The sequence below is a fragment of the Pseudochaenichthys georgianus genome, chromosome 24, assembly GCF_902827115.2.
Source record: "Pseudochaenichthys georgianus chromosome 24, fPseGeo1.2, whole genome shotgun sequence".
Taxonomy (NCBI): Eukaryota; Metazoa; Chordata; class Actinopteri; order Perciformes; family Channichthyidae; genus Pseudochaenichthys; species Pseudochaenichthys georgianus.
The window spans coordinates 21,559,733-21,574,543 of record NC_047526.1 but is presented as its reverse complement, the minus strand read 5'-3'; the positions used below and the strand labels follow the sequence as shown (position 1 = coordinate 21,574,543).

Here is a 14,811-nt window from a genome sequence, read left to right as displayed (position 1 = left end):
TTTTTCATCTAGGTGTTTTCTCTATTGTGTGAGCTCCACACGTTCACTCTACGGTGTTGTTTACCTTCTGTGATGCGCGAGCTGATGACGTTGCGTCAGCATCACTTCACGTCAAGGCGAGTTAACTTTTTTTTTTCAACTTTGTGTGGAAAAATGCGGGGATTATGCGGCCTTTTGATAAATATGCGGCCTTTTAAAAATCTGCGCCATTTAGCTGATTATGCGGTAAATTCTGCGATTGCAAAATCGCGTTTTTCTGGAGGGTCTATCTAATAGTAGACTAAAAGCTTTAGGAATCCAAACTATAACATATAATAAGTACCCTGTATCAAGATTGATGCAAAACAAGTGACATTTGACCTTTCTAGAGAGATTCAGCAAAAGAAAACCTTTGGGGTCATTTGGGTGGATTTGCCGTTTCTCTGGAACCCATTGGTCGATTTTGGTGATTGACATATCTTTTGAACCGTTAGATACAATAGAATCGAAGGGGAAGTTCCACACACACACACACACACACACACACACACACACACCACACACACACACACACACACACACACACACACACACACCACACACACACACACACACACACACACACACACACGCGACCATTGAGGAGTGAGTGTGACACGCAAGCAGTCGAAAGCTATGTTACGCTCTGAAAACTGAAAACTAGGCTCAAACTAGTAAATATGAATATATCAGTAATCATTTCAAAGTGACACAGACACATTGGATTAACCATTGGATTAACCATTGGATTAACCTTCAGCTGCGTTTTTATCGTTTTGATGCCATTGAACACAACTTTTGATCAGAAACAGCAAAAGGTAAGACACATCCCGTGTTTGCTCCGCAAAGCTACGTGGTGTGATGTCTGTGTTTGCTTCCCCTGACCGCTCAGTGATGATACTTATATTTCTGGAATCTGTGGAATCTCAGTTTGCTAGTGGATATATTATCTGTGCAGATCCGATAAGTAATAAGGGTATTTACCTTGAGTTCTGTGCTAAGTGCGTTAGCATTTTTCCGTTCAGGGCTAATTCAGAGCCTTTGTTATTGCCCTTGTGTATCATTTAGCTAAAGATGGTTAATATCGTCAGTTAGCTGAGTTTCTTCCTGTTAAGTGGATATGACACATTCATAGTTTATAAAATGTTAAGAAGCCCTCAGACGCTGTTTCTTGCAAGATGTTGCGTTTTGCGGGGGGCATGGGGCTAAGTAAATGTAACACTTTTGCACACTGTTAGTGTTTTGCAATGGTTGGTTCTTTTGAATTTGAACAATTACAATCCAAAGCTACGAGTTTATTTTGTTGGGTTGTCACCTTGACCAGCAGAAACTAGCAAACAGGCAACATTCAGTTCTTAGAGAAGCAGAGGAAGACAGAGAGTCTCTTGTGGAGTGTGGTGTGAGAGGAATTCCAGTTCTGCAGATGCCACATTATCCCTGGCACACACACATAAACAGACACATATCTACAGCACACACCCAGCCACACACTCAATCACACAGACTAACGAACTATTTGCAAACTGCAAATCAATCTAATAATACCTGAAGGGCACATTTATAATCTTTCCACACAAAAAAGTTTAAGCAGTAAGCCATGTATTACGAGCATTTATAGCGTCACCTTTCCTGAAGATTTATATCACATTTCTTGCAGACACGGCTGACATTTGGTTATGTATTAGATGTAACTTGTTCCTCGGCCAGCCCCGAGCTGCTCTGTGGTCCAACCTTCTGTAATTACTGTCAGTACGCACACCGCCATCATACATCTCACACACAACCCGCGACACAAACATTAATCACAACAGTGGATGAATATCAAAACCTCAGTGCAGAAGGATTTTCAACACACACACGAAATCCCAATGCATGTGGCTGTTAGGAATTACACCAGACTATTGTTGGGGATAAGGGTGAGTATTGGGCCAGAGTTAAATGGTTTGCCCACTTTAAAATGTAATTTCCAAAAAAGTGCAAAAAAAGAGTACAAACCCAATAACCCAATTTGCTTTCTACCTAAGAAAGTGTTCTCATCACATCAGTTTTGAGTATGTTTTGCCTGTAAACACTCTTTGAACATCTAGAATACAATCTCTGTTACAGTTTATTTTATGGCTTTTTCAACAAATTCCTTGGCGCAGGGCTTATCTGTCCACTGGACTGCATGGAAATCCATGTTCAGATATCCTGCCAACAAAGTTGAGGAATCTAAACTACAGAGAAAGAAATACATTCTTTTTAACAATGAGTCCCAGATTGAATTTACATTTTGTGCCGTGTCCACAAATAAAAAGAATCCCGCATTCACCGAGCTAATGTGTTAGCAGATGCTTATAAATAAGTACTTTGAATTTGTTTTCAAATGTGGTGCGGATCTGTCTCCATTGTTCAAGTACATCAGACTAAACTGTTGACTTGTGCTGTAAAACTGGCTCTGAACTCCGGATTTAACAGTGGTTGTGGTTTGGACCTAGCATATTATAAAAGACTTCCCTACTGACAACATAATCCAGTTTGGGCCGGAGTCCAACCTTGACCACAGCACTTTCAGCCGCTTGACATTTCCCTCTCAATAGTTCATCACTTTTACTTGTGGTTTCTCTGTATCCTGAGAATTTGTATTGCTTTCAGACATCTTTCGGCTTTGACATGTTATTATCATTAAAGTTATTGGTGTTTAATTTAAGAGATCAGTGACATTTGAGATTGAGCTACTTTACATTTTTTATTAAATATTTGATATTGAATGACAAAAAGTATCTTCAATTATTACACGCCTAATGCATTTGAAAATACAGTATTAAGGAAGTACATAACAATTGTTGAATAGCGCAGTTGAGCGGTTGACTGAACAGCCAATCAGCCGCTAGGCTAATGTCTCTCTGGCTTCAATGTGTGTGAATCTGTAGCACAGTCTCAATCTGTCTCTGTCTGTCTACACTGAAGTCAACCACACAACACACAAACATAGTGCAAGCTCAGCTCAACTACTGTAGCCCTCTACTTTCACAGGAATTTCCCCCCATTTTTGCCCAGAGGATCCTGCTTACACTGGCAAAATATGAACCCAGTGGCAGCGTTTAGCCACGAAAACAGAAAACAAAACTTGTATATTTTCCTAATTACTTAAACAGGCAATGTACGAAGTGGTCAAACTTGTGGATTTTACTCTCCAAAATTGGTATTTATGCTCACATAAAAAAAGATAGTAAATAGATATTTCCTTGAGTTAAATCTTTCTAGGCATTTGATGACAATTTTCAGTTTGAAACTCATTCCTAAGGACACATATCAGGTACCAAAACAGTTATCTGGTTTAAAACACTATCATTTTTAAACACTGACTATGAAAATCTAAATTGAGGACACAGTAGTCAATTTTGCTATTCCTATCAGTAACATTTTAGCCATTTCAGGGATCCTTCTCATGTTTCTGAGCTGTAATTGGCTGACTCATAACCTTTGAGATCTTAAAAGGGCTCAGAGGTTACCATGACGATGCCCCGACGCTTGGCAGAAGTCATTGCGATGGTTGCCCCGGCCTGATGAGTCCTCATTACAGGCTGGCGGGGAGGTCCTGTCTGAAATCTCTGGTCCAGATGGTCACTCAGAACCAATTAACACACCTTTCCGACTCACTCTCGTGAACTCAATCTCTCCGTCGCTCTGTTATCCGTCCCCACAGATCTCATCAATGTGTAACCTGTGCCAACACGCGAGCACACACAACAACAAGCAGAGATCCAGGCTGATAGAAAAAAACAAATCGAGCAGTCGGCGGTCATTAGCTTTGTGTGTTTAATGATTGTCCTTCCAGTCTGAGTTAGAGGCCGGCCAATGCCCCAGTAATGAGTCTGCTCCGCTGCCCCCTCACCCTCTTGGAAGAGAGGAGCTTCTCTGGAGCCAAGAAGACTCAGCAGGTTCAGAAGCGGTGTAGAGGTTAATGGGCCCGCTGAGATTATTCAGCTTGAGAAAAAATTGAGCTTGGAATACAGTTGGCTCTGCCTGAGGTAAGGACACTTTCCTAAATAGGAGATGCCATTTTAATACAGACTGCATGCGTCATCATTTATGGAAAATGTCATCACTGCAGTTGTTCTGTTTGCATTATAACAGCATTTCTTATTAATAGATACTTTGTTCTTAATGGGTGTCGTAAAACATGGCGGTTATTATTTTCATTGTCCACTATACATTTTTGATAATTTTAAGCTCATACAATGTCAGAACATAAAGTCTAAGATTACATCCTTAAACTATTTACTTTCTCTGACCAATTCCCCAAATCTAAAATCTACCATAATATGCACCTGGAAAAGTTACAATTATCCAATAATATTAATGTGTGCCTATCAAATATCCTTGTTTATCATATTATAAGTATATTATGACGGTTGGAAACTGGAAAAAAATGACCTTGTATCAATTGATTAGGAATCCTAGCACAACATGGAACAAATACAGATAAATAAATTGATCGTGGAGGGATGTAATGGTCAGATGGATGAAGACAACCCTAGGGGTCCCTGGAGGACCCACACATACACAATTTACACACACTCACAGGAGGTTATAGGGTACAGGTGTGTAGTGCTGCAGGGCTTGGTGCTGGGCCCATGCTGGCCTGAAAAGATATTCATACTCTGTGGCGCAGAGCTGGCATTTAGCCCAGACCAATGCAGTATTTACCTTCCTTCTCTCTAGTTATCGTTATTCTTCTCCTGCACTGTTCTCTAACAACAAATACCAGCATGAGTGCAGGTATACATACTCTATCACTCACTTGCAACTACTGTCCACTCCACCCTTCAATAGTAAAATAAAGACACATTTTCAAGAAAAGCTTGCAATCTCAAAAGAAGGAGACTCCGGTTTCAATGACTTTCTCTCTGCTTCTCTCTTTTCTACACAGACTTTTTTCCATATCTCTTGTCAAGTGGAACACGTTAAGGGACAGCTGCAATATCATCTGGTCATCATGATATCAGAGAAAGAAAAAATATGAACACATATGTCTTGTAAAGCTCAGACCTGAGACTTGAACATAACAATGTAAAGCTCTCTATATCATATCCGAAGGGGAATTAAAAACCGAATTCTGAGCAGTGCAGGGGTATTTCCAAGGGTGTGTGTGCTCGTGTGGAAGCTCACTTCTCTGGCTCTGGTCCCAGTGTATTGTGGGTGGTGGGAGCTAGGGATGTATAGCTAAGTTAATGTGGGATGAAGGATTGCTGTAACCATAACAACTGAAACCTCAACAGCTTGCATATAGGGCCTTACAATACATTTAAGGTAATATAATCAATATTCATGTACAATATGCAAGTTTATAGGCAGTGATGGTTTTGTTTCTATCAAATACATTATCAAAAGCCATCAATCAAGCCACATGCATTGGTATGAAAGCACATTTATGCTATACAAATGCACCTGGTGATATAAAAGATGTAGACATGGTACTATGAAATCTGATTTAAGCCAACCGATATTACCAGGCAGTCTTTTAAACCTCTGATCCTCAGACAGCCACCCTGCAGGTAAACACACAAACACTTTCCCCATGTTTTACTTTGACGCTATCCCCGACATGAATACCAATGTGAAATGGGAAGCAGGCAAAGGCTTTACTCACCGTACACTGAAGCTCAACGAGATCTACAGGGATAAAGCCGGGCAGAGCGTAGACATGGCGATGCACTAAGTCACACCAAAATGTAACTGCAGCTAGAATAAAGTCAGCCCAGCTCAGACACTGTCTAGTTCCAGGGGTTAGCCCAGTCATAACCTCAACCAGACTTCTGTCTATGCACACGGATGACTGGCATCAGAAAGCAGGACATGCGGTGAAAACATGTTTACAGCCATGGCCTTTTTTTTAGGTATGCCGTGATGGCAAAATGAAGATGGGTAAACTATGGTTATTGTCAGTGAATAAAAAACAGGTCAACTTTTAAAAAATAAAACTGTGACTTAATAAACTATAATATTATGAGACTAAAATGAAGGGTGAGGAAGGGAATCACCAATTGAGAGACATGTAGAGAAGTTAAAGGGAGGTTAAAGGGGATGTTCCATGGAGCCAGGGGGCAAGACAGGGTAGGAAAGGGCAAGGTATTTACCACAGCTGGAGCAACAGCTCCACCTGGGGCAGACCAGGGATAATACACAAGGCCTCATGATATCTGACTCACATGTGCCACCAAGTACCGTGACAACATCCATTGTTGGTTATAGGAGTCCAAGGAAAGGAGAGGAAAGGAAACCTTACTAGGAGGTCTGTAAATTCATGCTCAGCTCACTGAGCTGAACAGAAAATATTATTGATTTATATTTGAAAAAATGCTAAAAGCAATATATTTGGATTAACAGAAGCGTCTGGACTGGCAACAGATATATGTTATGATTCATTCTAATTAAAATAAACTATATTCAAATAAAATGTGTTAAGTGTTAAAGACAGACTGCACTTTCCACACTGGTAAACTACCAGAAACATATCAATCTCTTCCGTCCTCTTCTCCCACACTCCAACACATTCTGTTTTCACTTCACCACTTTTATGTGTTACCAACCTTTACTTTTACAATGGTCATTAAACACCCACCTTTGAGTGACTTATTAATGCAGAGTGAGGCCACAGAAATAAACGATTATTCACTCTGCGATTCATTACTGGCTCTTGTTCCCTACACCTCATAAGAGTTTACAACTTAAACACGCATGAACAGATTCATGCACACCAGAGCACACATGCACTCGTCTGTGCCTAAAACCAACAAACAGAACACATTCCTAATCTGCATCCATGGATGTGGTTGCTGCTCCTATGATTATTCTTCCATCCATGGCCGGTAGCACAGCTGTCCTTGGAAGAGGGAATATTTCGTTTATAGATCGGCTGTTGCTTGAATCTGAGGCAAGGGCCGAACAGCCTCGATGCCAACCTGAACCGAGGCCACCATTCTGAGGGGAAAATGGATGAGCTGGATCTAATTGGTTTGAATAGCAGTTATAATACATTGATGCCAACAACAGACCATAACACGAACATAGCTGCCTCTGTTGCCCACTGAAAAAAAGCCACAGGACACATGTGCCGAAAGCCTCAAACCAAGGCTGGTGAGCATAACCACCGGCCTTACTTACAAGAACAACTGTAACTACACCCTTTTTAAATTACAGCATTCAAAACTGACCATCCTGAGTTGTTTGAAAAGGCAGTCTTGCTGAATGAATGTTATCATTGTTTGTACTCATTTGTCACCAAAATACACTAAATGCATCTAGGAGCCATGACAAACATGCAGCTTATACAATTATAATATATTTTCTTTTAAATCTGCATTGCTCTCTATAAATTCCCCGACACGGATATTGGTGAGTGTTTTTTTCTTTCACTTTTCTTTTCTTGGCACATTTGGGTAAACACACCACAATGCTGCCGCCAACTCTTATGTGGCAATGCTTTAAAACTAAATAAACGAGTTGCCACCATTTTTTATTCTTTTAGGAATGGCCAAAAATGTGTGTTAAACATTAGTGTTGGAGCTAAATTGGCGTTAGTAGAATATCACATAGATCTAATTGAGTGAAACAATTGAGGAAACCACAGATACAGCCTTAATCTTGTGCTTAAAATAAGCGAATACTCAGTAAAAGTCATATGATAAATCTTGACAACAGAATGATAAATAGCTTTGCTTATCCTACACATCTCACCTACATTAACATAACTAATATACCACCTCTTGTCTGCAGGTAGAGACACTGCTACATCGTTCACCTTTTATTTCATACTTTGTATATTCACAGCCACTTTTAGAGTATTCATGGTGTGCTGGGCCGTGCATGTTAGAGATCGTTGTCATGCTGCGTGCTGGAGATTTGCGATGCCTGTGAAGGATCACAAGTCGGGGTTTGTGGGGGTCAGAGCAGCTTTAGTTGTTCCTGCAGATACAGAGTGTGAGAAAGTCTTGACGGCGAGCGCTGGCTACAGCTGATACGAGTCCTGAGGGACTTCGCCTCTGCTGAGGTCATCCCCTCACACGGCAACGCTCGTACATCACGGCTGACATCACCACGGATCGCCGCCAAGCCGTGTCCATGGGCAACACAAACAGGAAAAAGCATGTTTGTGTGTGTGTTTGGATGACTGGTTTTAAGAGAGATCATCACACTGTATTAGTGTTTTATTGAGTATAGAGTGGTGTATACAAATAAATCAATCCTTTCTATGTGTCACATGTAATCATGTATGTGTATATCATCAATTTTTGAGTTTAAATAAAAGAAAATAGCCCTGAAAAATCTGCCCGTGTTCTGTATTTAATACTAAATTCCGTAAATTATTACATTTTAAACTGACAATGGGTGCAGATAGTATAACATGAGATTAAATGGTTGGTGTGTGCCTGCGTGTGGGGACTGCACAGTGTGTATGCCTACAGCCTTTCCTGCCCCCCCGCTGGGCCAGTCGATTCCTGGTATCCTGGGAAGCGGGGCGGCAGTGCCAGCAGTAATCAGAGCTCTTGTATCCACACACACAGTCGGGCTATAATCAGGGAACGTTCTTTCTTCATCAATAATAGCTGTAATCCTCTCATCGCAATATAATGTGTAACGTGTGACATGCTGACAACTCGGATTTTGATGGAGATTTATACAATATCTGGCCTCTGACTTGCGACAAAATAGATAGAAAGACCTTTTGAAGCCAGTTTTTGTTGTAAAAGTAGATCCACTGAGAATTGCATTGTTTTGTTGGCTAGTAACAACAGCAGGAAAAAGTGGCCATGTAGATGGGTAGTGATAATATGGTTTAGAAACACACAACAATCAGGCATGCAAGACAATACCCTATGTGTATTCACTTCAGTACCAGGCACATACACTTTGATATGCAATGCCTGAGACAACACTCCTAATGAGCTTCAATAACACTCTTTGTCTGAGGAAGCACAACAAAAAATGTACACACATGTTTCATGTTCTATATACTTGGCCTACTTCATTTGATTCAATGGCTGACCTTGTGATCAAATGTGCATGCGGCTCAGTTACGGAGCAGATCATTTGACTTTGCTCCCTTCCCACGCTTCAAGTGGAGCTATATGTTTGTATCAATCGGGCTGTCTTGACATATGAAATGTCTTGGATCATACGTGTAGCTGGACCTTATGCACCATTATCTTTAAGCTATGTCTAACAAGGGAATGCCTCTCTAATTGGAACCAACTGTAGCAACGAAGAGCCAAGAGATAGAAATGTCATGCAGCTGTTAATCGTGGGATACTGGTGAAGCTAAAAAAGATGAAACCCTAAACCAAAGATCCAACCAGTTCTTTAAAACGTCGTAATGTACACGTAATTGTTGCTAAACCTATGAAATAGCACTTGGCAGTATTTCTTTATGACCGGTCTATAATACGCCACATCAGAATTGACCGGACGCTGCTTAGGTGCTGCAATACGCCACGTAGGATGTGAACTGACTTGACAAGTCCATGATTCAAAGCAATGAAGATGTGTGTGTGAGTCAGCGTGTATGTGTACTGAGATAAGAGGAGAAACTTAAACAGCAGAGGGTGGGGAATAAAAACTCGAGACGGATAAGCCTAAGGTGCTGCTCTAAAGACTTGTCCGCCATGAAATAAAAGAAGCTGGTTAAATGAGAGAAGCTGTGTGAAGCGAGTAGAAAGATAGGAGGATCAGTCAAATCCCATCTGGAGTCCTTGCATGTATTCAGTCCAGCTCACAGCGCATATAACATCCTTATAGAATAAAACCCCAGATGGCCGAATGTAGCATATCTGGACTCATCAATATGGCTGACTGTCAGTCAAATCCATTGGTATGCTAAACCTGTTCTCTTTGTTTTTTTCCATTTAGTCATTTCCACGTTAGTTGTGGTTTGTGTTTCTGTTTAGAATAGTAATGTAGGAAATACATGATTTATGTTAGACACATGAATAAAGCTGTGTGTTGTAAGGGCCTGAAAGACCTAAAGGTTTGTTCAAAGTTGTATTCATACATTCACTTTGTCCTACTGTGGTGCTTTGTCATCATTCATGGTCTTATTCAAACTCTGTCCTTTTCTCTATTTGACATTGTTACTTTGATGACGTCACTGCTTAGTGAATGTTGTTATCCTGACTAAAACAAACTATAGCTTTGTTCCCAACACATGTCACTCTTCTTCACTCCAAGTGGCTAGCACACATACTGTACAGAAGAGTGCTTCTTGGGCCAAATGACACTACCTCATTGGTTGTGGTGCTCTGTCTGCCCAGTGACATGCTGATGTAATGTAACGCATACCGACTTGGCTGATGTTAGACCAGTACGTTTACTAACTATAAGGAGGGGATAGGATTTTAACACAGACCCACTGTCTCAACCATGGTCTCAACACATGATTATTATTTTACTCTGACTAGGACTGATGTACACGCCATTTAAAAGAGAAGTAATGAACAGTATCAACACTAATATCAAGTCACAAAGAGAGGTTTTTCAGACTGTAAGCCTTTTCAGCCGTGACCTCACTCATGCCACCTGCACTGTAACATCATCTCTGCTCGCCAATAAATCACACAAAGATGTGGGCCTAGCTCGTAACAGCCAGAAATAAACGTAAAAGTAGCATTACTGACAGACAGGACCAGCTGCACTGACAGAGGGAGATGGCTGAATTACACATGCACATATGGCAGAAAGTACATAGTCAAACAATTCCTGGGAGGCTGAAGGGGAAATGAAGGCTGGTGTTTTATCACTGTCCCAATCACAGCCCCACCTAAAGTCTCTTTCCACGGATCATATGCGCTGCAGGAGAGTCGCAGGAGCAGATGTGAGCAAGACTTTCGCCCAAGTGTGTGTCAATGATGCCTCTTCTATATTGCCTAACAGTAATGATGTCAACACACACCTGTTGCCATGGCACTAAGCCCTGGCATGAATAAACAGACAGAGGAGTGGCTGCCCAGCACAGGCAGAGCATTGCAGCAGCAGCTGGCATGCACAGTTTCATCTGGCAGAGAAAAATGAAAAAGCATAGATAAGTAAATGCCAAGTGATTCTCTTTAAAGTAGAGTTATGCGTTAGGGTTTCCACTTCAGGGAGTCTCATTACAGTCCAGCGATGGACTGACACTGATGAGCGGAAAGGTAGGAGAGAAAGAGAGACTCACAGATAACAAGACTAGCTTTGACAGCTGAAGCCTAATGCAAAAATTCACATTGAATACTTGACGCGCTACGGCCAAAGCCCTCTATGAAGCACCAGCACTCTCTGAGCTGAGCTGAGTACCACATCAGAATATGAGTTGGTTCCATGGGCTTCATGCTGGCTGCACTGGCATCTGTATCAGTGTTTTTGAGGGGGGTGTGATTTAATGCATTTGAATATGCTTGCATTCATGTCCATTTTGGTATTTTCTTACGTGCACATATGTGAACAGCAATGATGTGTGTGAAGGAGGGCTTCCCATCTGTGTATACACTATGTGTGTTACCTCTCACACATTGGGAATTCATACGGATATTGTGAGTTCATTCTTCCTGCATTTGGGGAAGTCTACCAAATGAACTCTGGCCTTATCAAACTCCCCTTCCTCCCATTTCTGTCCCTCTCTCTTCCCTCCCCCCCCCCCCATCCACGCCTGCTTCCTCCCTCCATCCGCTCCCTTGTTCCTTGTCAGCTGGTGGGGAGATCCAGATGTGAAGGGGGACTTGGACAGGAAAGGAGAGGGAGAAGGAGAGAGGGATAGAAATGCACCTCCCTCTGGTGTGAGACTGCATTGTCCAAGACCTTTTGGACAAGCCTTTAGCCACATACACACAAACAATTATGTGCAACACACAATAGAGTCCCTCAGGACAACAAGGCCCGATTGTGTAAGTGTGTGCGAGACTTTGCGTGTATGTGTGCGCTTCTGGCAACAAAGTAAATCAATGAACAACCTCTTGCAGGAGATTTAGTGTTGATATTTAGTTGGCTTATTTACGGGGGTCTTGGCCGGGCGCGAGGCCATTGTTCTCGTTCAGCGAGCAAAGAGGAGGAAATCAATAAGAACCTGAGAGAGAGATGAAGAACATGGATGCAGAAGTGCGCCACAATCTCTCTTTATGCTTCTTTCAGTTTGTATCTCATAACCTTTGCTAAATTCCCCACATTTACATTATCAAATAAAAACACAGGAGCAATAATTAGGAACACCCACACGGGTTTGGATGGCAGAGGCAGAGACAGGTAATTGCAGAGAATTACTCCAGACAATGTGAACAATGGCAAACACATGTACACACACCCACACAGCATGTGTATTAAGTTAATAGAGTGAGTCAGCGAAAAGGGAGCTAGTCAGTCAGAACCAAGAGGAGAACTCGAAACTCTCTCACTAGCGGAGCGTTTCTCCTGCCAACTTCTAAACAAGTTTCTCTTCGTTCTTTTCACAGCATGCCAACTTCACTATCACGTTTAGAAATCACCTCAACATGTATCCAAATCTCGGACAGTGAAACAAATGAATGAGAACATGTTTCTTCCCAAAAGCCCAAAATTCAAATGTCAGTACTCACCGCAAGGCAGTTCAAGTATTTCCCAGCCGATCTTTTCCGGAGCTAACACACACACTAACTCTTTGAGCAACAAGTAGTGTACAGTGGAGAACAATGCATGTCTGCCGGAGCGCAGCAAAGCGTAAGCAGCGGAGAAACAGAGAGGTCCAGTCATCAGGCTGCTGCTCACATGGGACGGGGAGAGGAGGGAGAGGGAGGGAGGGAGGGTTAGCTATAGGATAGTCTACAGTAACAGGGATTTAGTAGAGGGGAGGGATCTCATCCTCATGTCTCGCTCTTTTCTCTCTTTTCTCCAGAAATGTTTCAGCAAGTCTCACGTTTCTCGCCGGTTTCAAATGGACTGGGTCTGGCCTTCCGTGTCCTGGTCCCCTCCCCTTTCCTCTGCTATCACACTTCTCGTCTCTTTTGTTCAGCTTCCCCATTCTAAAACACACTAACACACCCATGTGTCTTTGTCCTCCAAGTTCTAAACAGGCGTATTCCTTTAAAAAGGTGTCTTCCTTTTACATTTAAGAATGTTGCACTCCTGGGCACACCTAAGTGGTGTAAACATGCTGACACTACAGAAATGTTCACACACGTGTACACAAACAAGGTCACTAATACAAAGTGGCAGCTAAACGGAGGACACAATCCCCTGTTGACTCATTTGTCTGTACCGGTCAAACATGCAATCATGGAAACAGAGCAGAAAATTACAGGGTTACTCAGATATTGGATCCCTTCCTTTCTCTCCCTCTCTGTCACTCGCTTTTTTCTGCCTTTTTGTTCAAAAGGACTTAATTCAGAAGTGGCCCAGATACCACACTGTACTGGGGGAAAGTAAGAAAAGCAAGAAGAGAGTCAGAGAAACATGATACAGCTAAAAGCAACAATTATTTGAATGAGTCACTCAGCAGTGAGGTTTGGGGGTTTTTCAATGTTAATTTGGGAGAGGGAGAGAGTGACCAAAGAAGAAGAGGAGGGAAGACATTTTTGGAAACGCTGCACCTCCTGAGGACTCCCTGAGGTCGTGGAAGAGAAGGAAGAAGAAATGGAAAAAAGAAAAAGGAAGGGAAGGGAATGGAGGGGCAGGGGAGGACATACATGGGCTTGGATAAGTACCAGAATAACTTCTACTCCTCATCCCCAATCCACCCTCCAGCACATGGTTCAGTGTTGCTGACAGAATAAAATAACATAGGACACTGTTCCAGACCCGAGGGTGACGGTGAGCAGACACTGACAAAATGGAAAATAGGAAACAGAACATGGACATACAAGACACATAACCTATAATAATAATAATAATAATAACTGGGATTTCTATAGCGCCTTTCAAGGGACCCAAGGTCGCTTTACAGGAATAGGGCAAGCACAAACAAAACAATAACTTGGAATACTGTCAAAGCAAAGCCAACATGCATCGCATGGCTTAAAATGTTAATTCAGTGTTACAGATCATTGGTAAAGACCAAAACAACTCTAATTGGGCTGCTTCGAGTTTTCAATAAATAATGCAAAAGGGATTATGGATGGCATCTTAAAATCTAAGGAATGCATAAGATTTGTGCAGTGATGAAATACCACATTTAACTTGAAACGATGAGGGAATATAGAGCAGGGGAGCTTGGGTTGTGTCAAATTGTATTTCCTTATCAGTTTGTTTTTTCCTTTACCTTTACTTGAACCCAACCTCTGGCCTCACCCCCACCTGCCATCACACACACTTAATCCTCAACGAATCATAGCCACTGCAAAAGGCAGAGAAATGGGAAACCCTCTTTGATTAGAAAATATACTTGCACCCATGACCTTAACTTGATGGAAATTAATTCTGCTACAACCTATCAGGAGCATATACTGTCTATTTCTCTTATTACAATTTAAAAAATGAAGATGGAAATAGCTCAACTGTAAGATGCTGTTTGGGGTTTGTGGAGATTTGTTGGCAGCTCTATCTGCAGTGTAGCGAGATGCTTCGTACAAACAGCGTCAACACAGTATTGATAGAAGTACAGATACACTTTGGCCAATCTGTATATCCCTGCTATAAACTAATATTAAAGCTGATGTGCATCCTGTTTAGATCTGCTGTCACAACATTTAGAAAAGGAAACACGGAATGGAGGTTCAAACACACAGCGGGGGAATTACAGAAAGTTGCTGAAAGAGACTCTCAAGGATGTGAAGTATGCCCAAAACATAAACAAGCAGCATGTTTACAGTATAC

The 14,811-nt window shown here is 41.8% G+C and overlaps 1 protein-coding gene across 3 annotated transcripts in view; it reads right to left on the bottom strand.

Annotated features, from left to right (window-relative positions):
• The window catches only part of sash1a (SAM and SH3 domain containing 1a), a 180,557-nt gene that overhangs the window by 59,027 nt on the left and 106,719 nt on the right, over positions 1-14,811 (bottom strand). The window contains exon 1 of one of the 3 annotated variants that reach the window (XM_034075685.2): positions 12,600-12,736. The exons of the other annotated variants lie outside the window; for them this stretch is intronic. The gene's annotated coding sequence lies outside the window, so the exon portion shown is untranslated. Of the gene's footprint in view, positions 1-12,599; positions 12,737-14,811 lie in introns of those variants that run through there. 3 annotated transcript variants of the gene reach the window in all.